This window comes from Euprymna scolopes, chromosome 3, assembly GCF_053919585.1.
Source record: "Euprymna scolopes isolate OS-2025 chromosome 3, ASM5391958v1, whole genome shotgun sequence".
In the NCBI taxonomy this organism is placed as follows: Eukaryota; Metazoa; Mollusca; class Cephalopoda; order Sepiida; family Sepiolidae; genus Euprymna; species Euprymna scolopes.
The window spans coordinates 137,297,719-137,325,495 of NC_136484.1; the positions used below are offsets into that span (position 1 = coordinate 137,297,719).

The 27,777-nt window shown below is 32.9% G+C and overlaps 1 long non-coding RNA gene across 1 annotated transcript; it reads left to right on the forward strand.

The window, feature by feature from the left end:
• LOC145259138 (uncharacterized) lies at positions 1 to 27,502 on the forward strand. Its single transcript, XR_013864131.1, has 5 exons — positions 1 to 295; positions 5,892 to 5,939; positions 11,873 to 11,908; positions 14,248 to 14,285; positions 27,300 to 27,502. It is a non-coding gene; the product is annotated as an uncharacterized LOC145259138 (long non-coding RNA).
• The last annotated feature ends 275 nt before the right edge of the window (positions 27,503 to 27,777 follow it).

The following is a 27,777-nucleotide window of genomic DNA, read 5'->3' on the forward strand; positions in this document are numbered from 1 at the left end:
TCCATGAAACCTTAACAAACACCTGTAGCCGATGAGTGGCTGTATCGCGCACTCGTCTTCCTTCCTCACACTATCCTTCTCCCACACACACCCCTCCCGGTACCTCGATAGAAATAGACGCATAAAAGCCGACGGAGCAGCGCTTCGTGTGGTCAGTGTGCGTTTGATTACTGTCCGTTTTGGGTGCATAGTGAATTAGCATAAAAGAAGATGATTTCACGGGCTTCCTTCGCGCTGTTCCTGCTCTTCAGCCTCATCGCTCTCCAAACAATGGCTGCTCCTATGCCGAAACGAGGTTTGTTGAACGCCACGTTATATACGCGTAATGTCATTATTTTCAACTTAATATGGCATATGTTCGCATACGCCTTTGCGCAGGAGTACGAATCTTTTTTTCTTGTTGGTTAGAGAATGTTCATAATTAGATTGTATATGTTTCCGTTACACGCTAAATTTCTTGCAAGTTTGCAGCCAAAAATGTTGCTATGTTACTGAAAAATCAGCCATTTTTCGATAACTGTGAATAATATTATGGAATTATCCTTTCGGTACTTTTGCATTTAATGACCTGCACTGAAATAATAACGTTATTATTTAGAAACCTATTATTTAACATGGAGAGGGTATGGTGTTTTGTAACTATTCTGTACTTTCACCTAACAATTTACTAAAAAAAACAAACAAAGATATCGTAAAACTTGAATGTTGACTTGAAAACCTTATTTAAAAATAGCGCGGGTCGTTAAATGCAACAACGTTCTTTCCATTGTTTTTAATACCAGTTAAGAATACGTCTTTGACAATCAGTTCGAAAGAGGCTGGGTAATTTTTTAAGCTAGGTGGTCTTTCTTATGTCGGACTGAGATATGATTCTATGTGATTCTGAAGGGCCATCTTCCCAGGCTTTATCTTCTTTTTTGAGAGGGAGTTAGCTTCTTACTAATCACGTGAGGTGTACAGGTTGCTCATGCATTTTTGTGGACCACATTACACTTTTCAGCCCCTACCTGACTTTGTCTCTAACCTCCTGAGGACGTAGATGATCTAGTAAATTCTCTAGATTATTCTACCTTTATCCGTTTCATCTAAAAGTTGATGTTTATTTGTTTGTGTGTGTGTGTGTGTGTGTGTGTGTGTGTGTGTGTGTGTGTGTGTGTGTGTGTGTGTGTGCGCGCGCTCGTGCGTAATTACTAGATAACCAAAAAAAGTATTTCTGCTTTTAAGGAATACAAGAAAACGATTGTGTAACATATTTAGCATTCGAAATAATCGCCATTGGCATCCAGCACCTTCTGCCAACGTGTCTCCCTCTGTTCAATCCCCTTTCGATAGTTTTCTACGTAATGAAGTTCGTGAGAGTTTGGGGCAAATCTACTTCAGTGGTAAAGTATTTCCAACAAAGATGATTACCCAGAGAGTGGAAGAGGTGGTAATCGGATGGTACAAGGTCAGGTGAATAAAGTGGATGACACAAAGTCTCTAATCCATTCGTACGACATGCAGCTTGGCATTATCATGGAGGAAAAGTACACCTTAGCTATTCACCAGTTCCGATTCCTTCTGGCGCAATGGCCGTTCAATTGCTGCGAATATAGTTCTTTAATGACTTATGAAGTGTTTCACTGTTTATTTGGTCTAATTATTTGCTTTCTCACAAGGACAGAGTTAGACACAAGGTCAGTTTTTAAAATTGGAAAAAATCCAGTTCCTCAAAACACGGTACTCTGGACTGGGAAAAAATTTAAATTACATACGTATAGAATGATTTCGCCTTTACTGCCCGATATAAGAAAAAAAGGTTTGCTTCTCTTTTTCCCATAAAATAATTCTCTTCTTACCCACCCGTTCTATTTAAAATTTTAAAAAATCAACCAAAACGATTCTCCTTGAACAATCAGTCGACATCCAATTTTGTCGGACTGAATGTGAAAACCGCCGATTCTTTCTCCTTTTCAAATGGGGTCGTGTCCAGTCAACATGTAAGGAAACCTCTACTCCTTACTTTGAACTCGACTACCTAAATCTGAATATTCTGAGTGCCATCTATTTTCTTGGACAAAAAAGAACTTTTTTTATTATAGTTGGATTTCTAACGCCGCAAACAAAATTAGTTTTGCAAGGACTTTTCGTTATTCTTGTTTAATTTAATGATTCAATGCATTCATTATCTTCATCTCAGTCTTGTGTGTCTTTTGTACCCTTTTTTTTTTTCTCGGCGTTATCCAGCTTAGGCAAGCGAGAACTGAACCGTTCCCTTGCCAAATCATTTTACTGAAGACAGAAAAGATGAAGTGCGGTATCAGAACAAACACTACACTTTGATGCGCCGTGTTATGTGTCCGTCTCGCTTGTTCCTATTTACAATGCCTCCCCACGGGACAGAGTACCTATTTACTATGCCTCCCCACGGGACAGAGTAAGACACCAGGGTCGTTTTTTAACGTGGAGAAAAGGAACAAAAATAAAAAATTGTCTCAGTCGTGAAGGATTTCTCCTCCACTGACAGAGAACAAGAAATTGAAGTGGAGCATCTGAAGAACAGATACTACACTGTGATCTTGTCCCGAAGGCAAAGAAAAATTGTTTTGTTTTGATGTTACTCCGTCTCGCTTGTTACTCTTGCTCTTTCTATGCTTATTGTTTTTGTTGTTGTTGTTTGTTGTTTCATTTTTGTTTTCTATTTTTTGTTTGTTGGTTTTTTGTTCTGTTTTGTGACTTGTTTTTGTTTTGTTTCTTTTTTTTTTTTTTTGTAAGTTCGTTTTTTTGTTTGTTTATTTTTTTTATTTTTTTTTTTTTGCTTGTTTTTTGTCTTTTTGTTATTTTTTTGACCGACCGAAGTAAGGACTGCTTCTCTACTCCTCTAGTCACTCAGTTTTTGAAGACAGTGAGAGGGTTTATTTTAGAATTATGAAATCATCCCCACCAGTAGCAGCATGAATATCATCATCATTAAACAATCACAATTTTTTACGGTAGTTTTTTGACTTGCTACGAAAACTGTGGCGGTGTGAAATTGATATGTAGAAAAAGACGCAATTAATATGACAAAATCTATTCTAACATAATTTACCAACTTTGCATCTTGATGAACAAACAGAAGAAAACTAAGAAAAGGCTTCAGAAATGCTCAAAGGTTTAGACGACGAAAGTGTTACTCTATCTAGCTATCTATCTATCTATCCCCGTAGTCTGGTAGACCAAAGCGGGAGACGGGGCTCTGCAGAAACTCTCGCCAGCTCTTTCTCCACTCTCGTCTGCCCTGTGTTATTGTGATGATGCTACTGAGACTCGGGCCCGTCTATTCTCTGATGTTATCCTCCCATCTCTTCTTCTGTCCTCAACGTCTTTTCCTCTCCTTACTGTCCCCTGCATTGTTGTTTTAGCAAATTCTGTTGATCTCGTTAAATAACCATACCACAATAATTTGCGCCACTTTACAGTGGCTAAAAGATTTCCATAGGACTCACAAGTTTGCTTTATTCGGTTAGTTACTTTCTCATTTGTAAAGTGTTATCTATATATATAAAAGCGAAAATGTGTGTGTGCTAGTGTGTGTGCATTTTTTTTTTTTTTTTTTTTTTTTTGCATGTCCGGCGAAGGCTTTTTTCGCCGGGATTATCGGGGGGGGGGGCGTACTCTTTCTTAGAACTTTTTATAGACCGTCTAAATCATAATATCTAGGATTTGCGAGCGAGCGTCTAGATTTATTTACATCGACTTTTACAAAATTCTTCTATTTCGGCTCCTCTCGTATTCATTCGGCTTTTTCGTATAAAATCGAAACTAATCTAAAGCGAAGGCGTTCTTCCCGGCTTTCGTGCCGGGAACGTCCAGAAAGCAATCAGCTTTTGATCAGACAATTGCTATTCATTTGAGACACTTCTCTTTTTATAGGGAGCGGGTTTCCCCCCCCCCAACATCTTGGGGAAGCAAAACCCAAAAGAAACTACTCTGCAGTGAAAGTTAACTGCGGTATTTCTATTTGACCTCATTAAATTCAAAATCACGCACCTGTCAATTTGTGTAAACAACCTCAAAAAAAAAAAAACTGCTTCGCAGTAAGAGTTAATTCCGCGATTTCTATGGTGTGATATTTGACCTCATTTTTTAATTCCTGAATAAATTTAAACGTTTTCTTGTTACTCTCCCTTGCTGGCCGAGCTGGTAAACATGTCAGTTTTTTTCACACTTTATTTTTCATCTTCGCCTCAAGGCTCTTGGTTCGATCCTACCTACCTACCAAAATTTTTGTTGTTGTTGTTGCTGTTGTTGCTGTTAACCCCTCCCAACACACACACTTATAAACACCCGGGCAACGCCGGGTACCTCTGCTAGTTTGTAAGAAATGCCAAGTATTTTTATAGTAGCACTTCATCTTAACTGCGTAAATTCCCTTTTCAGTCTCTGCTATTAGGGCCCATGATTCACAAGCATAATATTGATGTTACTAATAGGCGCATGAGTTTGATCTTAAATCTTTGAGTTCAGTTGTTACGCACGTACGTAGGTTTGAGTAGTAAGTTCGTCAAACTTACAAGGTGTCGCTTTGTTGAGAAGCAAATTCATGACTGTGGCGTATTGTTTTGCCAGAGGCTAAAATCAGAGTTTGTTTGCGCGCCAAAAATATGTGTTATAACTAGGGTTATGACAACGGAATATTCTTTTCATTGTTTTGACTATCGAGTATATATCCGACACAGTTAATCAACCGAGAACCACATCACTCTATATAAAAGCATATAAGATATAAACGGATACACAGTCAAGAGTCAAAACAATGAAAAGAATATGCTGTTGTCCTAGCCCTAGTTACAACTGACAAAGGATCATATAGTAAGTTTAGGTTCTCACTGACTCTCTGTCTAGGCATCTTACGCGCACTTGCTTAAATAGAAAACATGATCATGTGCCCGGCTTCAAAGAGACAATTTCCGATTGGTTAAAGTTCGATACAAGTAACCAATCAAGAATTAGTATATTATATAGATAGTTTCTATGCTGCTGCTGCTGCTGATGATGATGATGATACATAGATTAACATCAATATCCTATGTATTATGGATTATTTAGATTTTCGGACTACTGTACTCATCCTGGTAGTTATTGTAACCTTCGAGTGCATCTTTTCGAACTTAGGAACCTTATAGTCGAATTAGGGAACCTGAACAGAATTATTAATTGTCCTCATTTCGTCAGTCCTTATCGAATAGAAGTATAATTTATGTTATTATCGACTGTAGTAAGGATTGAACTAGCAACCTTCAGAAAAGTAGCACCTCAAACGGATTGCTACACAAATTTCACTAGGAGATTCTCAATTTCGAAAAAAAAATGCATCAAGTCGGTGGTTACATCGGCTAAAATATTGCAAAAAAACATTAAGATGATAATAATAGTTCGATTAATACAAATAATCCAAATTATCAATCTTCATCTAAAACTTCTTGAATGTCAGAATCCACGTTTTGTTGTTTTTTTTTTATATGTTTTTTAATATAATTAAATATGAGCGACGTTCCCTAAAGCAATGCCGCCTATTTTTATTCCGCCCAAATAGATCAGAGGGGACTGCAAATTGCATTGTTATGCTAACTGAACTTATTCATTCATGACCAGAAAGTTTCATCTTTATGTTGCAGATATTGACGATATAAGACTCTAAGAAAGCAACTCCCGTTATGGACATGCGTCAGAAGACTAAATGCATCATTTAATTCTTAGTAAAGGTGCATTGAGAATTGTAGAAAAGTAAATTCTGGAGCACAAAAGGTCGCACGTTTTAATGATATTACTCCCGTCTTCGTAGCTTTTCAACTTTTTAAGTAAAAATACAGGAGGCTTTACTTTTGTAACAACGATACGTCTACTGCTTATACATTTTGTTTTCACAGAACGAGCTTATGATGAAAAACTGAAGAAATTTATTCCTACAATATATGGTAAGTACTTTATGCTTTTCTGTTGTTATTTTATTTATTTTTGTTTGTTTTGTTTTGTTTTGTTTTTACCAAACAATGCCTACATGTTGTGGACGTTTATTATTGCAAGGTTTAGTCGATATTTATCTCAACCGGAAGATGTGACACAAGGGTCGGAAAGTGGGATTGAAGAGTCAGCGTCCTAGAGGAAGAAAATGCCTGTACAGCTCCATAAGCATTTACTGATAGGAATATCTCAGGCGATTCGTAATAAACTAACCCATACTCAAAAGAGGAAGGCAAAGCCTGTGAAGGTGAACCTCCTAGAACTACATAAGACTAGCAACATACCTCAGTAAACTAGGAAACTGAGCCATCTCAACGATGGCCTGGACCCTGTTGGTTTTGGTACTGAGGGAAAACTTCCGGCTTAGATTGAAGTTACAATGTTTAGTAAGATATTCTTAGTTTTATGATTTAAATTAACAACAAAGCAACATTTAGAGAGACCTGTCTAAAAAGAACGAGTCTGCCCAGGAGATGGAAAGGTACGGAGAAAGTAGCTAGGTGACAAGGAACAAAATGAACGGACAGGCATGGAACCGAAGTTGTCATTTTAATGATTAACAAAATCTCTATCACAAAATCTCGGTTACATTCTCTGGCAACAGGAATTAGAATAAACACAGAGGAGACACTGTCAAGTCTGCTGCAAAGAATGTACAATCTTTGTCTATCGAACGAGAAAACTTCTCACATCTGCCAGTATCCTATATCTCTATAATGCCACCATTTGCCCATGTATGGAGTATTGTTGCCATATCTGGGCTTGCGCTCCAACCACTAGGCTCTTCTTCTCAGAAGGGTGCAAAATACAATTTAACCTTATAGGTCTCGCACTGACTATTAGGCTCTAGCCCCTGTTCCATCACTGCACTGTTATATCCCGGTGTGTGTGTGTGTGCGTGTGCGTGTGTGTGTGCGTGCGTGTGTGTGTGTGTGCACGCGCGTGTTTACAAGTACTTCCACGAAATGTACTCCGACAAACTGCACTTGTATCACTCTCAATGTAAATAACTCTGACCAACTCGACTAGCAGCAAAATCGCACCCCTTTACTGAGGTTCTCAGATACCAGAAAATTTTCTACTTTAATATTTTCTATTGTCGGGTTGCTTGCCTTTGGAATTCCCTCTCTGTTCCATGTTTCCTCGGCTGTACTAACATGCAAAAATGTATATTTAGTGTGAACAAACACAAAACAAAAATAACTCCTCACTTAGGATGCCTTCTTAAAACCTGGTCCCTAACCACACTAGCCTTCTCTTTGTTTCACTGTCGATTTGCCTTGTTTGAGGTGGATAAAAATCTTCTTTTTTTAAGTGCCAGTATACTTTACAACAAATAATATTAAAGAATTCGGTGATCGAATTGAATATATATGAAGGCTTGCGGTTTGTGTAATGTTGACGTTATCTGGACAGAGGTATCACATATTAACCAGATACAACGGCAGATACCTCATCTGCTAAAGTTCTAGTAATCACATCTTTAAATGTCATCGATCAGACCCAAAACACAAACAACGGAGTTTATTTGAACGGGCAACCGAAAACTTTACCAACATGGCCGTTGGCTTCTTTATTGACGCACACATATGTAGGAAGTTTTCTGTTCCTATTTTTTTAAATAAACCTTTATAAACCCAAAAAAACAAATCGTAGAATGATTACTGCGGCGACGAAAGGATTAACCAACCTAGGTTCACAACAAAACGCGGGTGTATAACGGTTTATATATCCAAGGTATACTATAACAATATGTCCTTAAAATGCTATCCGGTTAAAAGCTACTGGTCTGGAAATCGGTGATCATTTTACGTTAAATTTATATGTGAAACTGATGGCGCTGTTTTACGATTTGTCAGTGTTCTTAAGGAGACATATCTCTTTTACTAAGAGATCCGTTCATTTTTTTTTTCATTTCATCATTTAGGACGCTCAAACCAACGATATTTTTTATTACTTCAAAACATTAAAAAAGAAAGCTTCGACGATTTTTTTTTAATGGAACGAAGTTGATAACATTAATCATACAAAATGTAGTCTTTACGCGACTGTTAAGAGAATCGTTTCTGTTTCCATATCATAATTTATGGCGTTAAAACCAACAGAACAACGACAAATTGTAAAACAGCACCAGAATAGATTGATACTTATGCAGAGAAAATACTGTGCTGTTTTTATCTCGTGTTTTCACGTTAAACTAAATTTTTACCGTTTCTTTTGTCTATTAAATGGTTAAGTGAAAATACATAGATTTCCTACTCTAAATTCTAAAATAATTGTTTCGATATTTTTTGCCACCCGATTTTTTCAGAGTGTTTACGTGTAATCGCCTACAAAATGTAGAATTTCAATTTTATTTGGAGGTGAATTGGTAAACGGTGTACATATATAGATTTACCAATAAAGCATTACCTGAATGTTAGAGACAAAACAGAACAAATGAAAACCTACATATTTATCTCCCTTGCAGTGTGTGTGTGTGTGTGTCTCTCTCTCTCTCTCTCTCTCTCTCTCTCTCTCTCTCTCTCTCTCTCTCTCTCTCACACACACACACAGCAAGTTGTTAATTATAATTGTAGATTGACATTTTCCATGAACAAAATTAAATATTGAGTCTCTTTTCAACCACTTGATCAATGATCTTTCTACCGACTGGGGGGGGGGGGACTGCTGGTCTCATTATTCCGAGGCAGATAGTAAGAGAGAAGAGCTGGGACACGATATGGATGAAAACTATTGTATTGAATACTTAACAACGCAAACAGGTCAAAAATGATCGACAACGCAAAATAAATTGTTTTGGTTAATTGGTCCCCCGACAAAATGAATAATTGTCCGTTCGTACTTTTCTCAATAACTACGCCCTGAAATTTTTGGAAATTTTACACAAACATGATATGAGTAAAAAAAAAAAGTAACAGAACGAATTTTCCGGGAAAGCTTCGGTATCCCCCCCCCCCAGGGGTGCCTTTCAGGTTAAAAGGGCTAAAATTGACACTCTTGTGTTTATTAAAAAAAAATAATGCTTTGGATTTTTATAAAACTTTCTGAAAATTTGTGACTAACTGATTTTTTTAGAATTGTGTTTGTTTATACTTCGCGATAACTCTTGGGTGTGCCCCTGGGGCTCTTTTAGGGCTAATAAATACATTCCATTTTTAGGACTATTTTACCATCTTGGTGCAAAATTTTCTGTGTATGTCTATTTAGCAGTTTTGCACGATGTTGAACTCAAATTTAAATATGTTAAGAGGCCTTGGGGATTTGGTGGCTAAATGAGGGGGGGGGCAAATTGGACTTAGTCATTACTTTTTTTTTTTTTTGCATGGTGCAGAACTAGGTGTATCAGAATTTTCGGGGAAATTTTGACATCCCTAACACGAAACTGCAAATAAAATATAAAAAACTCCTAACTTCTCTTTTAAAAGTGGGTTGTTTATTTTCTTTAATATTCTTGGAATATACTTCCAAAATAAACTATTAAAGTCGTTAAAAAAATAATAGAAATATTATTTTTTATTTTTAAAAAAAAAGGGTTTACAAAGTGCCGGCTCGCCTTCATGCAGCCATTTCTTTTTACGTAATGAAATTAATAGAATTTTACGAGTTAATTTTTTTTTTTCAATTTTTAAACTTGAAAAATCTATCAAAATTTTTCTTTTGGCTAAATTTTTACGATATTTTCAGGGCCAATGTGAAATTTTATGCTCTTTCCAATACACCGAATATGATATTTTAGACAAACGTTTTTTTTTTTTACTTCACTCCCCCTCCCATTTTGAAGTGTCTATTAAAATTTTAATAATTAATTTACTCACCAAAGTTTTATATATCACAAATTGAAGATAAAAGATCAATAAATAATATATTCTTTTTTGTTTTAATTCATAAAACAAAAAAGAAGTGTTTTTTTGGAAATTACCTGTAAAGTCCAAAGTGTAAAACTTTTTTTTTTTTTATTTAACCACGTTGATTTTTTTTTAATGGGAAGCCTATGTTCTGCTTATATTGTTCAGTAAGTATTGAATGCTGACGACCATTTTTTCTATTTCATTCAATGTTTTCTTTTTTTTTTAGATATTTAAAAAAATTCACTCGATAAAGAAGAATTAAAATATATTAAATCAAGAATTTATATATTTCTTTGAGAAAAGAAAAGAAATTCCTCGACTGTTTTTTTTTTTTAAGGCAAAAACTTATAAGTAAAATTTGACTAGTTTTCAGCTATGGGAACATATATTTCTTTAAGAACAAGGCTTGACGGCTAACACGAACGTGTGGGTTTTCATTCCTTCTGTCCATCCGTAGTTCTAAACAAGAACAAACCAGTACTTCCGATTTTTCGATAAGAACGTAAAAATGCTTACGTAATGGCGCCTTTTTCAAATAATTGTTTAAAAAATTCTTTTATTTAAAAAACTAAATGGAATTTAAAATATAAATATGGATAAATTCTTAACAATGAAGAATGGAAATACACATTAAATAGTATTTTTCATAGGTAAGTGATTTTTTTGGAATTTATATCGATTTTTTATAATCGAAGTAAGTAAAATTTCGTTGATTTTCTTCAAATCATTTTTAAAGAAAACCGATCTAAAAAAAAACAAATATTGCATAATTTGCTATTAAACCTGTTATTTTTTTTTTAATTTAGTCTTTGCTCCTTTAATTGAAAAAAAATAGGGTTTGAATGACATTTTTCAAGTAGTTATAAGCTTGTAAAGATAGGAGGTCGAATTATACCATTTTTTCACGCATTTTTAAGGTCGGTTTCTGACACTGCTAGTACAGAACTCAAATTTACATATATTAAGGCATAAAACTGCACCGTTTGTTCATTTTCACCAGGATTTGACGTCCCCTGAGGATTTTGGGGCTAAATGGAGGGGGTGCAAATGCTGAACTAAGTCGTTTTTTTGTTTTTTATTTTATGCCTTGTTCACTGTGCACTCACGGGGGATTATGCATGCTTCACTTGTTTCCTTAGAAATAATCTATTTTGCTAATAGTAATGATTACCGCAATGTTGGTAAACCCGCAGTTTAGTGACCTGACCCTGACCATTATGCGATTAAAATTGTGTATAGACAACAAATATTGTTTTATCTTGTTTTCGTTAAATATTAGTAAATGAGGAATCATTTCGAGTTAAAATCTATTTAGTATTACGCTTGTAAACTTAAGAATATGTAAACTTAAGCTTAGAATACGTGCATATACTGAAATGATAGCTAGAAAAAAAAACAATGGGGTTTTCGTACAAACGGTTGTTGGTGATTATTTCAACATGTGAACACATTTAACGCGTGTTCTTCTTAAAATTATATCCGTAATACTAAATAGATTTTAATATGAAATGGTTCCTCATTTACTAATATTTAACAAAAAAAAATATAAAACAATATTTATCGTCATTTTTCGTCGCATAATGTTCCGACTACCAAAATGTGGTATACGTGTTCACTTTATTTAATTTGGAAAATCGTATTCCTTGCATTGTATTTGCTATCTCATCAACAGAAATGTTGAAACTTGCTTTAATAATCCATCAAACTAATTCATTATTTCAGTGAAATTAATCGCACGTCGCCATTGCGATAAATTATTTTTAATGAAGCTAAGACTAAGAATTTCTAACTTTATTTTAAAGCATGGGCGATAATTGTCAGCTATTTTAGAGTTACCTCCCTTGAAATTATCTCATCACTAACATTTATTTTTCGTACGTCAGTAAGTGTTCAATAAAACTAATTACTCGCTTTTATGTCAGTCTTCTACATACATCGATCTCTGTCTGAAATTGATTAATACAGATATCGATCGAGAACATCCTTCCCTTTCAAACAGACGAGATTAAGTTATTTGTATTCTTTCTCTTTGATAGTTAATCAAGCAACTGGACGTCGCATCAGAAATCAAGGTAAGTTACTTAAGCACAATATAAATCTATTCTGTATACCGTAAACACACACACACACACACACACACACACACACACACACACACACACACACACACATATATATAATTTTAATAAAAAAAATAATTATAGCAATAATTATGTCAGCCCTTTTAAGAATTCGGTTCTTATTGCTAGGCACTCTAAGTTGAAGTTAAAAGTCGGTTACTTAAGCTTACACGCGCAGATCATGATGTCATAATCATTAGATCACTATCACCGTCTTGACATTTAAAAATAAATGTTTAAATTTCATCTGTATTTCTCGCGGTTAACGGTGGCCGTGTGGATATGTTCCTTGTTAATGGAGTCAGAGATCGCTTTGTTGCCGGTTTCGAATCTCCCGACCGACAGTAATCGTGACACCCTGCACTGACGATTCCCGAAAGGATGAAACACTAGTGTGTGTGTGTGTGTGTGTGTGTGTGTGTCCTATCGTCGCTTTCGACATATGAGCTCCAGCGTGGATATCCGAGCAACTTAAGTTGTAGTGGAGCTGAGCTGAGCTCCACTACAACTTAAGTTGCTCGGATATCCACACTAACGATTGGTTTATAGTATTGAAGGCTTTGTGCAGAACCAACCACATTTTTGTTACAGCTGCTATTTTTGTCGGTGAAATGGCTGCCACAAGACAGAGCAGATAGTAGACCTCGTTTTTTTGTTTTTTTTGTCTTTTTTTTTTTTTTTTTTTGCTTTTTGTTTTTTTTACATCAGAGTTTTCCTTGTTCTAATTGCATGTCTTAACGAAAACTGGGGGTGTTACGTTTGCAATGATTTAAACCCAATACCAACCTGAACATTTTCGGTGCGTGTTCGAAAAGTCTCCACCAAACTTTCTCTGAGTGTTTGGTGTAGAGAGTAGAAATTTGATTTATTCGAACCTGTACCACATTTTCGATTTGTTTTTTGCCGGTAAAATAATCGTGAAAGGGAACAACATTGAAAACAAAACTATGGCCTTGACCTGGTGTAAATAACTATGGCCTTGACCTGGTGTAAATTGACTATACACGTTTTTTTTCTGCACATGCGCTAATTAAATGTTATAGGTTAAAACAACATTTTTTTCTCTTTTGCAGTTTTTGTATACGTATGGATTTAGGTCATACGCTATATAAGGCTGGAGAGCTATAAGTTTTTGTTTCGATTCTAATTGATAGCACGCAAGTCCTGTTTTTAATTTTGAAAGCATTATTATATATTAGGTACAATTCAATAATCTATAGAGAATTGTATCTACAATAATAAATACGATATCTGCATTAATTAAAATATAGTATTTAAGCGTACTTTACGGTTGGGCAGTATATATAAAAAGATGGCGTATCTATTGTCTAAAGTTAGATTAATTTGAAATAGACCGTCTTTACTTTACCATTGGTGCAAGAAATGCTTACAACTTCTGCATCTATTCATTTATTTAAGATATATTCGATAACAGTTTCGTGCCGAGACATCTGTAATTTTACAATGGCATACTAAACTCGCCACTGAAATGTTGCTTTTTTACCGTCTGTGTTGAAAAAACGATGTGAGTGTATGAAAAATATAAATTAAAAAAATATGAATATGATAAAATATGTATATAGAGTGGTCATAAAAAGTATGCAAATCTTAACTGACTGTAAGACCAACTTATATTTTCTGTAATAACAAAGGTAGTCAAACAAAAGGAAAACCAAGCCTTCTATACGATATATTTATTTAGGTAGTCGAAAGTTAAGACAGTATCAGAATGAAGAAAGGAATTATGTAAGAAAATTTATGAGCTACTGACAATTATGCCGTTCGTGAAATCATACTGAGCATTGTCTTTTATAAACTCTGGAAACCATCTCTAATCAGGATAAATCTCCTGTGAGCAAGCAAACCAGAAACAAAGTTAAATAGTTGCGCCAATCAGAGCCGAACTAAAAAGTCAAAAATGGATTCAAAACATCGTTAATGGCGGCGTGTTGCTGTCGCTGCTGTTGTTTGTATAGTATTGCTGTTAGAGTTGTAACTGATTTCGTAAAACTATGAAATTTGCATTCGGAAAATTTTCGTTTTTTTGCTTGTAATCTTGCTTTGTGAAACTTTAACTGAATGAATCGTATTGTAAAATACTGAAGTGTGTGTGTGTGTGTGTGTGTGTGTGTGTGTGTGTGTGTGTGTGTGTGTGTGTGCGTGCGTGCGTGCGTGCGTGCGTGCGTGCGTGTGCGTGTGTGTGTGTTGGTTTTTTTTGTTCGTTTTAAGAGATACAACGTTCCATAGGACAATGAATTGATACATAATGTTTTTCTTTTCTTTTTTTTCAGTGCTTCAAGCTGAATCGCTATTTGGATTCCTCTGAACTGTAAGCAAAAAAAGCTTATAACTATAAGGAAATATATATCATTGAGGTATATATTTTATAAATAATATTTCGAATTGTAACAAATATTGAGCTAAATGAGTTTTCTTTTTCATTAGTTATCATTCCAAGCGCCAAAAGATGTAGTTAATTCACACTCATAAGTTTCTATTGTTTTGTTTTTTTTAATACAAACATCTGAATTTCCCTTATAGTACGTCTCCTGCAAGTTCTTTTTCTGCTTTAAATTCTATTTTCGTTCCATTATAAACGCAACTTTTTTATGAACATCTATTTTAGTAGCCTTTTGCTACTCAACGAAACACGTATAAGACGTACTATAATGACCATTCAGATATTTGTATAAAGCCATCTAATAAAAGCTTGTGCGTAAATTAACTACATCTTTGGCTTTTGTGGATGATAACTAATGATATACATGCACTGAAGCTGAAAAATCATATCATTAATATTTATTTGTTACAATTCGAATATATATATAATTACTTTATTCAATTTAGGTATACAAAATTACCATTACCTTAACTGAATAAAATAATATCTTGCTCTTTTTATTGAGCACTATCAACAACCTCGTGAAAGACAATGGTTTTTTACCTTGAGATATTTTTAATCTTGAACTAATATATATATATATATATATATATATATATATATATATATTAGTTAAAGCCGAAATTATTGGCACCCTTTCAATTTTTGCGTTTTTTGGGAGAAAAAATTTTTTCCACTAATTATTTTTATTAAAGTGTTGATGAACATTTATATCGACCATCTACAGATCTCCTGAAACACTTTTAGTTTATTATAAAATATTCAAAATAAATATTATTAATGATAACAAAAAACAGACGAATTCAAATTTATTGGCACCAATGATTTTTATCATAGAATTCACGATATTTTATGCAAAATAATACTTGTTTATTATGATTTGGGGTATTGCATCATCTTCTAGAAATAACGTGCACTTTATCAATAACACCAGATTGCAAAGATGGCTAAAATTAAGGAACACAGTTTTGATGTTAGACAGAAAATAGTGGATGCACACATGAAAGGTAGTGGATACAAATCCATTTCTAAGCGTTTTGAAGTTCCTGTGTCACCAGTGAGAAACATTATCAAGAAGTATGGTGTTTTCAATACGATTCAAAACTTGGCGGGTCGAGGCCGTAAAAAGAAACTTTCTCGCAGAACTGTAGGACAAATCATTCGAGAAGTGGAAAATGACCCGAAAACTACTGGTAAGAAAGTAGTCCAACAATTGAGCAATCAAGGTATTGAAATTTCTGTTTCGACATTGAGAAGGGCACTGAAGTCACAGGGGATTCAGGGGTACCGACCAAGGAAGACCCCTCTTCTCTCCAAGAAACATATTAAAGCCCGCTTAAAGTTTGCACGGGAGTTTATTGACAAGGATTCAACTCTTTGGGGTTCAGTTTTATTGTCAGATGAGACTAAAATTGAAATTTTGAGCAGCAGAAATGTGTCGTTTTTGTGTCGGAAGAAAGGAGAAGCCTTCAACCCAAAGAATACAGTCCCTATGGTGAAGTATGGTGGAGGAAACTGTATGTTTTGGGGTTGCTTTTCGGCCAATGGCACTGGAAAACTTGTCACTGTGGATGGCATCATGTGGCAGGATCAATACATTAAAATATTGACTGAAAATCTTAAACCTTCTGCAGAAGCCTTTAGTCTTGGAACCAACTGGGTCTTCCAACAGGACAATGATCCAAAATATACGACGAAATCGGAGAAGAAATGGCTTTTGGATAATAAAATATACGTCCTTAAGTGACCAAGTCAAAGTCCGGACTTGAATCCAATGGAAAACTTGTGGGTTGTGGTGAAGGCGAACGTGTAAAGAAGGAAACCAGGGAACTTGAGGGAATTAGAAGATATCGCCAAGGAAGAATGGTGTAATATTCCTGTTGATGTGTGTAGAAATTTAATAATGTCATATAAAAAAAACGTCTGGGAGCTGTTATTAAAAACAAAGGCTTTGCACGTGACTATTGATAAAGCGTGCCAATAAATTTGAATTCGTCTGTTTTTTGTTATCATTAATAATATTTATTTTGAATATTTTATAATAAACTTAAAGTGTTTCAGGAGATCTGTAGATGGTCGATTTAAATGTTCATCAACACTTTAATAAAAAATAATTAGTGAAAAAATGTTTTGTTTTGTTTTTCTCCAAAAAACGAAAAATTGAAAGGGTGCTGATTATTTCGGCTTTAACTGTGTGTATATGTATATATTACCGTTTTATCTGTTTGGTTACATATGTTTCGGATGTTGGACCATGTTTACGGTCCAACAGCCTCGTCAGACCTTACAGAAATGGCACCATTTCTGTAAGGTCTGGCGAGGCTGTTGGATCGTAAACATGGTCCAACATCCGAAACATATGTAACCAAACAGATAAAACAGTAATAAAAAAAAATGAATAAAAATAAAAAAATAAAACGCATATTTGCTCTGCAATAGTATTGAGCACTCTCTTCAGGGTTTTACTACTTACCAGTTTTACCAAATATATATATATATATATATATACTGCCTTACCAGGCCACGCATTGCTGTGGCTCAATTTGGTTAAACGAAAAATAAAACAAAAAAGAGAAAGATCATGTTTCTTAAATGCGTAATTGCACAATATTTTTGGCTATACATTATTTGGCAATCTCTAACAATTGCCCTCCCAAAACAAAGATGGCAGAAATAGATACACTTGATGCAAATACGGAACGGAAGCCACCAATCGTGAAACGAAACACCATACTGAAACACCCCATTTCATAAACTATCCTAGTTTCAACACTTCTTCGTTTAATGGTAATCGTGAAGAAAGAGAGAGCCTGATTCCTCCATTTAACTATAGGTGACGTTACTGTCTGTCCACAGAGTTACGGAAGCACAAAATGTATATAATGACACCCTTGACATAAAAATAAATGTTTTTGTTATATTTTAATTTTAAACATGTTTTTTTTTGTTTGCTTTTTTTTTTTTTTGCAAACATATTTAAGTTTTATTTTTGTCAAGCATATTTAAGTTTTATTTTTTTTTCAAATATATTTAAGTCTTATTTTTTTGTTTTTGCAAACATATTCAAGTTTTATTTTTCCAAACATTTACGTGTTGTTGCTTGTTTATTTTCAAACATTTACGTTTTTTTTTTTTACGTTTTTTATTTTTGTTTTTACGTTTTTTTTATTTTTGATTTTTTTTTTGTTGTTTTTGTTTGTTTTTTTTTTGCAAGTATAAACTAAATGTTTTTGCGATATTTTTCTTTTAAACATATTTATGGGTACAACCGTTTTTCCGCGAGTATTTTTTACGCTCTTATAATAAAAAAAAATCAACGTTTTTTTTCTTTTAGTTTTTTTTTATGGACCCCCTCCCCCACATTTTTTCTTAATTTTTCTGCACTAATCTTACCTTTTCCGCGAGTATATATATATATATATATATATATATATATATATATATATATATATATATATATATTGTAAAACCTGAATCTTACTTGAAACTACTATTAAAAATAGCGCGGTACAATATGTGCATAAGCAAACTTTTCAAAAAGAAAAATATTTCAAAAATATTTAGTTTATGCTTGCAAAAAAAAAAAAAAAAAAAAAAACTAAATGTTTGAAAATAAACAAGCAACAACATGTAAATGTTTCGGAAAATAAAACTTAAATATGTTTGCAAAAACAAAAAAATAAACATAAATATGTTTGAAAAAAAATAAAACTTAAATATGTTTGAAAAAAAAACATGTTTAAAATTAAAATATAACAAAAACATTTATTTTTATTTCAAGGGTGCCATTATATACATTTTGTGCTTCCATAACAGGGTGTTCAGACAGTAACGCCACCTATAGTCAAACGGAGGAGACAGGCTCTCTCTTTCTTCACGATTACCATGTTTAATATATTAACATATTTAACACATTAATATTTGGCTCGATCTAGGAGAGAAAAGATTAAATTCGCATCGAAACAGATATACTTTACTCCTGCGCTAACCGAATCTGATCATATAAAGACATTTAAGCTACATAAATAGAAAATTCTATACATTCATTGAGAAATGCCTATAAATAATACCAAATATGTGTATCACAACCAGATAGACTTTGAAGGGCATATAACCATTTTTCTAGTTTTACTTAAATCTTAGTTATTGGGGGAAGCCGGACTTAGGATTATTATTTTATCTGTTTCACGCCAAATTATTCTTAGAAATCGTGAACTTTTTAATTTATTAAAGAAAAACGTATCTTCGCATATCCGAGAAAGTTCTTATTATATGATAACTTCATATAATCAACCTTCCGTCTGCCTTTATCATGACGGAACACAGGCGGCACTAACATTACATAGCCATAACAGTCTGATATAAAACTTCTAACTCAAGGGAAGCAACTCCGTTCGTCTTCGTTTTGAGAAATTCATTCGTCTCCCTTTAACAAAATCTTTATCATAAATCTGCTTTTATATATAGTTTAATTGTAGTATCAGATGCTGCACTTTCATTTTTTGTTCTCTTTCGGTGGAGGAGCAGTCCTTCACGACTGAGACAATTTTTATTTTTGTACCTTTTCTCCACGTCAAAAAACGACCCTGGTGTACATATAGTTTAGCGCTCTTTTATATAATGCAAGGGAAACAACTCAGTTTAAGTTAGAAATTCGTCGTGTGTGTGTGTGTGTGTGTGTGTGTGTGTGTGTGTGTGTGTGTGTGTGTGTGTGTGTGTGTGTGTGTGTGTGAATTTATTTCGATTTATTTTGTTCGATGGCTTCATTGGGGGGGGGGCAGAAATTTCATGAAAAATATTGAATAATTCCACCCCGTCTTTCCAAGCTTATAACTCATCGAAAAATGTAATTCAAGCCCTATTTTTTTTTTTTTCAATAAAAAGGAGAAAGAACCAAGGTTTCATTAAAAAAAAAAAAAAAAAAAAAAAACGTTTTTTTTTTTGTTTTTTTTAAAAAAGGTTTTAAACTTCGGGCTTTGGCTTTACAGGTAATTTTCTAAAAAAAAAACTACTTTTTTTGTTTTAAATTTTAATATATTATTTATTGATCTTTTATCTTCAATTTGGTGAGTAAATTAATTATTTACTTTTTAATAGACATTTCAAAATGGGAGGCGTGAATTATTCGACCCCCTGTATTTCCAAGCTTATAACTACTCGAAAAATGTAATTCAAGCCCTAATTTATTTTTCAATTAAAAGGAGCAAGGACCATGGTCTCATTTAAAAAAAGAAAAAGAAAAAACAAACAACGTAGTTTAAAAAAAAAGGTTTTAAACTTCGAACTTTACAGGTAAATTTCTAAAAAAACACTACATTTTTTTTGTTTTAAATTTGAATATATTATTTACTGACTCTTTTCTCTTCAATTTGTGATATATAAAACTTTGGTGAGTAAATTAATTATTTACTTTTTAATAAACACTTGAAAATGGGGGGGGGGTGAATTTAAAAAAAACGTTTGTCTAAAATATTATATTCGGTGTATTGGAAAGAGCATAAAATTCCACACTGACCCTGAAAATATCGTAAAAATAGAATCAATAGAAAAATTTTGATAGATTTTTAAAGTTTAAAAATTGAAAAATATTGAGTTCGTAAAATTCATTAGTTTTTTAAAAAATTAAAAATATATTTCTATTACTTTTAAAACAACTTTAATAGTTTATTTTGGAAGTATAATCCATAAAGAAAATAAACAACCCATTTTTAAAAGAGAAATTACGAGTTTTTTATATTTTATTCGCAGTTTCGTGTTAGGGATGTCAAAAATTCCTACAAAAATTCTGATACACCTAGGGGTGGGGTTATTATAACGGTGCAATTTACTTTTTTGTAATTAAATATATTGATTTTATATAATGTTGTATATTATTGTGCATTAGGCTCGTTTGTTAGTTCAACCAAAAAGGGCGCTTATGTAGTTAGAGACGATTATGCCAGGGGGATAACTAGCATCGACTAAGCAAAAATAAGCATTACTTTTGGTTTTATGTGCGTTAATTAACATAATATAAAAATAATAATTATTATTTTGTTACTTAACATTGTTTCCTTTTTAGTTCGTAAATTAATTTGTTTCCTTTTTCGATTCAGTAGCTGATTATAATTGTTCCGGTATAGTATTGTGTAAGTATGGTATTCGTGTATTATCATTACTTTACATTTTCAATTTGTTTGTTGATTTGTAGCTACCTCCAACGCGAGACACAGACTTAACCCCCCTCTATATGTAACACGATTTAACTGTAATTGAATATTATTATCATAAACTTTACACCGTTAAAAAGAAGAAACTTCAAGTAAACAATTAATTGGTTGGGGTGGGGGTTGGTTATAGCGTGCGAAAATAATGAAAATAGGGGACCAAAATCGTGTTTTAATTATCAACACCTTAAAACAACTACGTAGTGATCGTTTTGAAGCCGTAAACACACCAGTAGTGTTAAAAAAAAAAAATTATTACAAAATCTAGCAAAAATTAACTAATGGTCAGATTTTCAAGAAATTTTCGATACGTATTCAATTTTAAATTAACTTATATTTTAAAGGCAGTTTCCGTTAAACATGTGAGGGGAATTTTTTTAGGTGTTCTAACTCCCACCCACCATATTTCATGCTACAGAAACTAAACAAAATAAATTGGTTATCTCCAAGATCAGTGCTCGGAAAAATCAAGCTACCTGAAGCGGATATAGTTGATTATGAAACAGAATGGCGTCATGGAGTCAAGACAGAAAAAACGAAACCATATATTTATTTCAAAAAATTAAATATTTTTACACTTATTATGTTTCACTTTTATGATGATGATGATAATGATGATAATAATAATAAAATAATTTATTAAATTATTATATTATTTTCGATACTTCTTGTGTTATCACGAAACAAAAAATGACTTTTCTTTTTTACATTTATCAAAGAATAAAAAATATATTAAAGAGACTTTGTAATGTATATATAATTTATATAATTAAATAAAACTTTATAATATATGATTTATATAATTAAATAATTGGGGGGGGGGAGTCGTAAAACAAGTGTTAAAACTATTTTTTTTTTTTTTTAATAAAAAGGAACTTAGATTGGCGGCAATGTTAGAGGGGCGATAACTCCCATTTCTTTTTGGTCAAACACGATGGCAAATAAGTAACAAACAAGATTATTTTTCCAAACACAAAAATACCAAAACATTTAATGTCTAAAAATGTATCAAATATATAATTGTAAAAACATTTATTGAAAAGTCTGTAGGAAAATATAATTTTAATAAAACAATTTTGTAATTAAAGAAACATTGGATTTTTATGAAGTACTTTTGTTTCTTTTTTTAACAAAGTAATAATTTAAATGAAACATTTTTAAATTAAAGTAACATCGGATTTTTTTAACAAAGTTTCCACAGAATTTCCCAAAAAATAAAAGTTATCGTTCCTTGTTCTTTGACCGAGAAGCGCCATCTGGCCACAATTTAATTAAACGTGCCAAAAATAAAGCCACCATCCGTATACTACAGAAGTACCGAATAAAATATTGTTTTATTATTTGATAATACGAGGAGTGTTTTTTTTTTTTTTAAGTTATTTTTTGTTTTGTGATAACACAAGAAGTGTTGAAACTTAAGTAATTTTTTTAATAAATATATGGTTTCGTTTTTTCGTGTCTTGACTGTTCCATAATCAACTGTATCCACTTCCGGTGGTTTGATTTTTTTCCAAGCTCTGATCTTGGAAATAACCAATAAATTTAGGTCCGTTAAATTGCAACATTTTATAAAGTTGAAGAGTTTAGATTATATATATATATATATATATATATATATATATATATATATATATATATATATACACTAGCAGTATTACCCGAACTTGGTCGGGGTTGATTTAATGCCATTTTTATGCTTATGAAGTGTAAGATAAAATAAATATGTAAAACTATAAAATTTCGGAAAAAAAAATTCAATCGAAATTCATGAGATTTCATGAGAAAAGAGAGAATTATAAATAAGTGTTCGTAAATGCATAAGTAATGTATAAGCAATAATACAATAAAACCATCGTTTTTATGAGTTGTGTTTTGTTTTGATTAACGATCGAAACAGTTGAGCAATTGAGCATATCGTTCAGTTTACAAATAAGCTGAACTTTCGAAATAAAACAATATAATCAGAAAGTTGTTTTTTATTTGTTTTTTTAACAATAATCTAAATTTCTTTTCATAATGACCTATTTTAATAATAATCTTTTTCTTTAATTATTAAAGTTTAATACAAATGTATCGCTGAAAGGCAATAATATTAATTTAAATTCAATTTTAGTGATATTTGACTACTCCGTTAAGTCGCGCAGGGCGTAATATCGGAATATATTGTTTTAAAAGAATTTGGAACTTAAATTCAAGTTTAGTAATATTTTTGGGTAATGCTGATGATGCGCACTCCCTTGTTTACGGAAGTGACGTCAGACAAATTTTAGTTACGGGTATATAAATTGTATGAATTTCTTCAACAAACAAATGGAATGAAAAAATGTTTTAAGAATGAGTTTTTTGTAATATTAATATTTTTCTTTTAATGTAAATGTACCGCTATAAGGCATCGGATTTCTTGTAATAATTACCGTTTTGGTGCACATGCAGAGAATAAAGCGAGTCATCAGCGTACCCATAACTTATAAATAAGGTTTTGGGAACAATATGTGTTTTTTGTGTATATAAAAAAAAATTTTAATAAAAGAATTTAAAAAATTGCTTTTTATAAAAAGAAAAAAATTAAATAGTTAGGTGAAAGTACAGAATACTTGCAAACCCCCACCAATTGTGCAAAACTACCAGAACAATTCTGTTCGTATTGTATAAAATTATTTAAATTATGATAAGTTATATGTCTATATGTTTACAATGTAAGTAAAAATTGTTTCGTTTTTTATTTAAAAGAATCTCTCAATATATTTTTTTTCATTTCCAAGAGTTTTTTATCACTATAATTGAATTTAAATTCAAAATACTAATAAAAAATATACTGGGATACACCCTTTTAAGAAGATTAATATAGGTCAATGTTAAAAGAAATTTAGAATATTAATAATTTCAGATTATTTGTAAACTGCACGATATGCGGTCAGCGTTTCCATGGATACAAAGCGGTGACTGGATATTTGTGTCTCTTTCGTTTTTGGTTTGGGTTGTTAATGTGTCGAGGTTAATTGACACCTAAACTCCAATCCTGCCTAAATGGTATATAAAGTGGTAATTAAAGTCAAGTTAATAAAGAAGAAATGGAAGAACTATTTTTTCCAAATTAACGGAATAACAATAAGAAGTTATGTCGTCCAAAAAAAAAAAAAAAAAAAGAAAGAAAGAGAAAATACGCTGTAATAGTCGTGTGTGCGTGTGTGTGTCTGGGCATGCGCTCTGTAGGGTAGTAGTAGTAGTAGTAGTAGTAGTAGTAGTATGCAATATTTCATAACATAAATAACGGTGTTAGCGTCAGTTTGGCGCGTCGCTAGGCAACGAACTAAAAAAATGGCCTGTTATTTTCATATGTACAATAATACATAGCGAATATCTGTTGTCGATACTTGTTGGAAACATTTCGATGCAAAACCTAGCTAAAAATACTGCCAGGCACAGCCAGTACCTTTGTGTGAAATTTCATAAAAATCAGTCCAGCCGATTTTAAGTCTATAACGAACGAACTCACAAAGTTGCATTTATTTTTTATTTTTTATTAGATTTTCACCCCAAACAAGGCACATTGCCACTTTGGTGTAGGGGGCTACTATCAGGGGCAGCAACTACTGGGGCACTATGTTGGGATTTGGGCAGAAAGATGTCGGTTCACATTACACTTGAACTTCTGCATGTCAGTACAGTTGGGGAAGCAGGGACCTGGAATGGAATTCCAAAGTCTAGCGGTTCTGGGGAAGAAACTACTGGAGTAGAAAGATTTTTTACATCTAGGGATCTCTACTGTGTGGGGGTGGGATTTAGCTGCCTGTCGGGTTTATCGAGGGTGTCTACGTCGTGGGGGCACAAGTGTCTGCAGTTCGTCAGAGCATTCACCATTAAAATACTTGTAGAACAGGCAGAAGGATGCTACATTACGTCGATGGGACAGAGGCTGAAGCTTAGATGCCATTCAGGGCCTATCAGATTGGCAACTCTCTTTTGAACTTTGTCTAGGAGCGAGAGACTAACAGCAGATGCACCAGCCGAAATGTGACAACAATACTCCATACATGGGCGAATGGTGGCCTTATAGAGGTACAGGATACTTTCAGGTGTCAGTAGTTTTCTAGCATGGTAGAGAGAGCCTACCTTCTTCACAACGGCCCTGGCAATGCTTTCAATGTAATTGTTCCAACTTATGTTTCCTGTGAACGTTAGGCCAAGCAGTTTGAAAGATGTACTCTCAGATAAAGAGTCACTGGCCATTGCTATTTGTAGCAGAGAAGGTTTCTTGTAATTATTGAAGGAAACCAGTTTAGTTTTGGCAGCATTGAACGTGATCATCCATTTATGTCCCCATTCCACTACAGATTGGAGGTCATCCTCTAGTGTTTCTGCCATTTCTTTAGATATGTGTTCATTTGTTTTCCTGTCATGCCTGTTATAGAGTGTGGTGTCATCAGCATATATACCCATCTCAGAGGCAATTTTGTCGGAGAGGTCATTAATGAATATTAGGAACAATAGAGGTCCAAGGATAGACCCCTGAGACACTCCCGCATTTATATCATATTGTTTAGATGTACGACCGTCAAGGACAACCTGGATTTTTCTCTTATCTAAGATGTGCATATATATATATATATATATATATATATAACAAACTCATTATTTATTTCATTGACCTTGAAGTTGTAACTAAAAATGGACATAAAATTAATATTATTATGTTCTTAAAATATCAACTTTTTTGTTAGTTTTGTTTTAATAATATATATTATAGATAAATTACAACAAAAACAGAATACTAAAAAATAATTAAATTTTAAAAGATTTAAATAAAATACAATTCCAATACACCATGATATGAAGTTTTAAACATAGATTTTTGAGTAAAGTTTTCAAACATTTTTAAATATTTTCATATAATATTAAAAGTGACTATTGGCAATTATATAAAAGCAAATTCAACTAAAACTTGAAATTATTTTAATTGTTAAAACATGTTGATTTCTACAGAGGGTAAACTTGATTTTAGCGCCTATTTTCAAACAAATATATGGAGGTCTCTAATTAATAAAATTAACATAAACTATAGCAAAAAAATATGCTGCTTCCCTGATTCAATTAAAGCAACTAGCGGCTTCCATAAAAAGTATGCACAGTTATACAGTAAATATAAAATGATGACGTGGCTAATAGTGTGTAAAATGTTGGTGCTTTTACTCAAAAATTTGCACATCCCTATTGATTTGTTTCCTTTTCATAAACTGTTATGGCAATTTCTGAAACTAATGGTTCTTGGGGGCGATCATGAGTAAATAAACATATTTTTATCAGGAGACAAGAATCAGGCTACCACCGTCTACTTGCACCTCACCCTAAGCTCATGCTAATTAGAATCGGTTAATATGCCAGATTGCCGATATTTTAAACTTAAGATTTTTTTTTTTTTTTTTTTTTTTACACAGTGCTCACCACTTATCAAGGCCCGGAAGCCACTCAGGGATAAGGGTTATTGCAAGTACATTACTTTAATGTGGAGATTTGATGAAGTGTTTACTTAAGGGGGCGGTTCATTAGGAATTTGTTAACGTTAGACTTGAACACATCCAAGTTGTAGTCAGGTGGGAAGCAGGCAGACGGAACAGAGTTCCACAGGCGCGCAGTTCTAAGAAAGATATATATCAGTTTAGCATATAAAATTAATGTAAAATAATCATTCACTTCCCAACTAGATAGCATCTGAACGACATGTGATCATGGTCTGATTTTAGTTAAATCTTAGTTATTGGGGGAATCTAGACATAGAGTTATTATGAATTTAAAGGACTATGAATTTTTCTTTTTATGTCGAATTTTTCTTAGAAATCTTGAACTTTTGGATTTATTAGAAAATAGTCATTCGTGTGCATTAGAGATTTTTATTTCATACTTTCAATATTCTATCAATCTTTTCTTTCTTTTTTTTTTTTTGCTGTTTTTTTTTATATACCATTAAAATGCTATCTAGTTAGAAAATGCTCAAAATGTCACCCTTGGCTAATTTTGTCCCTGTTGAATCTGAAAAAAATAAATAAATAAATATCACAATAAAAAGTGTATTCATATTCTGCCTGAGGCAATACTGAAACAGAATATATCAGCATTGTGTGTCTTGTGTAGTTCCTGACTTTTAGATGGATATACACGTACACAAACAAACAGACACTTGATAACACAAAATACATGCTAAAGTATATTCTGAGATGGAGTTATGCCTGAAAAATATTTCATTTTAATTGATCTAATTAGCCGAAATTTGCAATTAACTGAACAAATCATCCACCTTTCACTTAGCTATACATGTATTTCTCTCACCTCCTATCACTCTATAATGATTTAGCCACTTTCTAATATATCTTAATATCTGTTTCAGCAAGAGTCGCCAATTAAGTTACATGATGTCTGTACACACCATAAACCCTTATGTAAATTAGATGGCAAAATAGCAAGTCTCTTTACTTTTATTATTATTCTTATGGTTATAGAAGTAAAGACGCATTATTCATTTATACAATGAAAATAATATTTTTATGAATTTTCGAATGAAATTAAAATAAAATGATAAAGTGAATGATAAACTGCTAGTAGTTGTGACCCATCGGGTCACAGGTGCATCTAGTTTATTAATCAACTTCAGAGCCCCTCTTCCCCCAATGTCCTTATGATAGGACAGAAGGTAAACATACATCTTTATGTCAATAACAATCACTTTTTGTTTTCTTTGTAGATGCCGCAAGAATTTCTGGATGATTTAAGCGAATAAAACATATCAAAAGAATATTTGTGATGTTGTGTTTTTATGCAAAGAAATTTGAGGAAAAATATATGACTGAAAAAAATAGTTAATGGTTAGATTGGATCACCTGCCATTTTATTTTTCTGTTTCATGTCATATCAACTTTTTTTTGAATAAATGTTGCTAAAACAATATCTTTTTCTTCATCACTTTTGACATTTAGGGTGTTGCAAGTGTCCCACAGACACCTGGGCAATACAAAGCAATGTTTCACACCTGATCATCATGCAATCCAATCCAAAGAGTAAACATGATTCAGGTTGCATAAAGTCATATCGTTTCTTACAAACTCGAGTCAGGTCTTAAATAAGCCAATTTTGTCCAGTTTCAATCCTCAAACTCATTAACACTTAACTCGAGTGGCCTTTTAGCATCGATAAACTCATTAGTATATAGGAAAAGGTTTTCC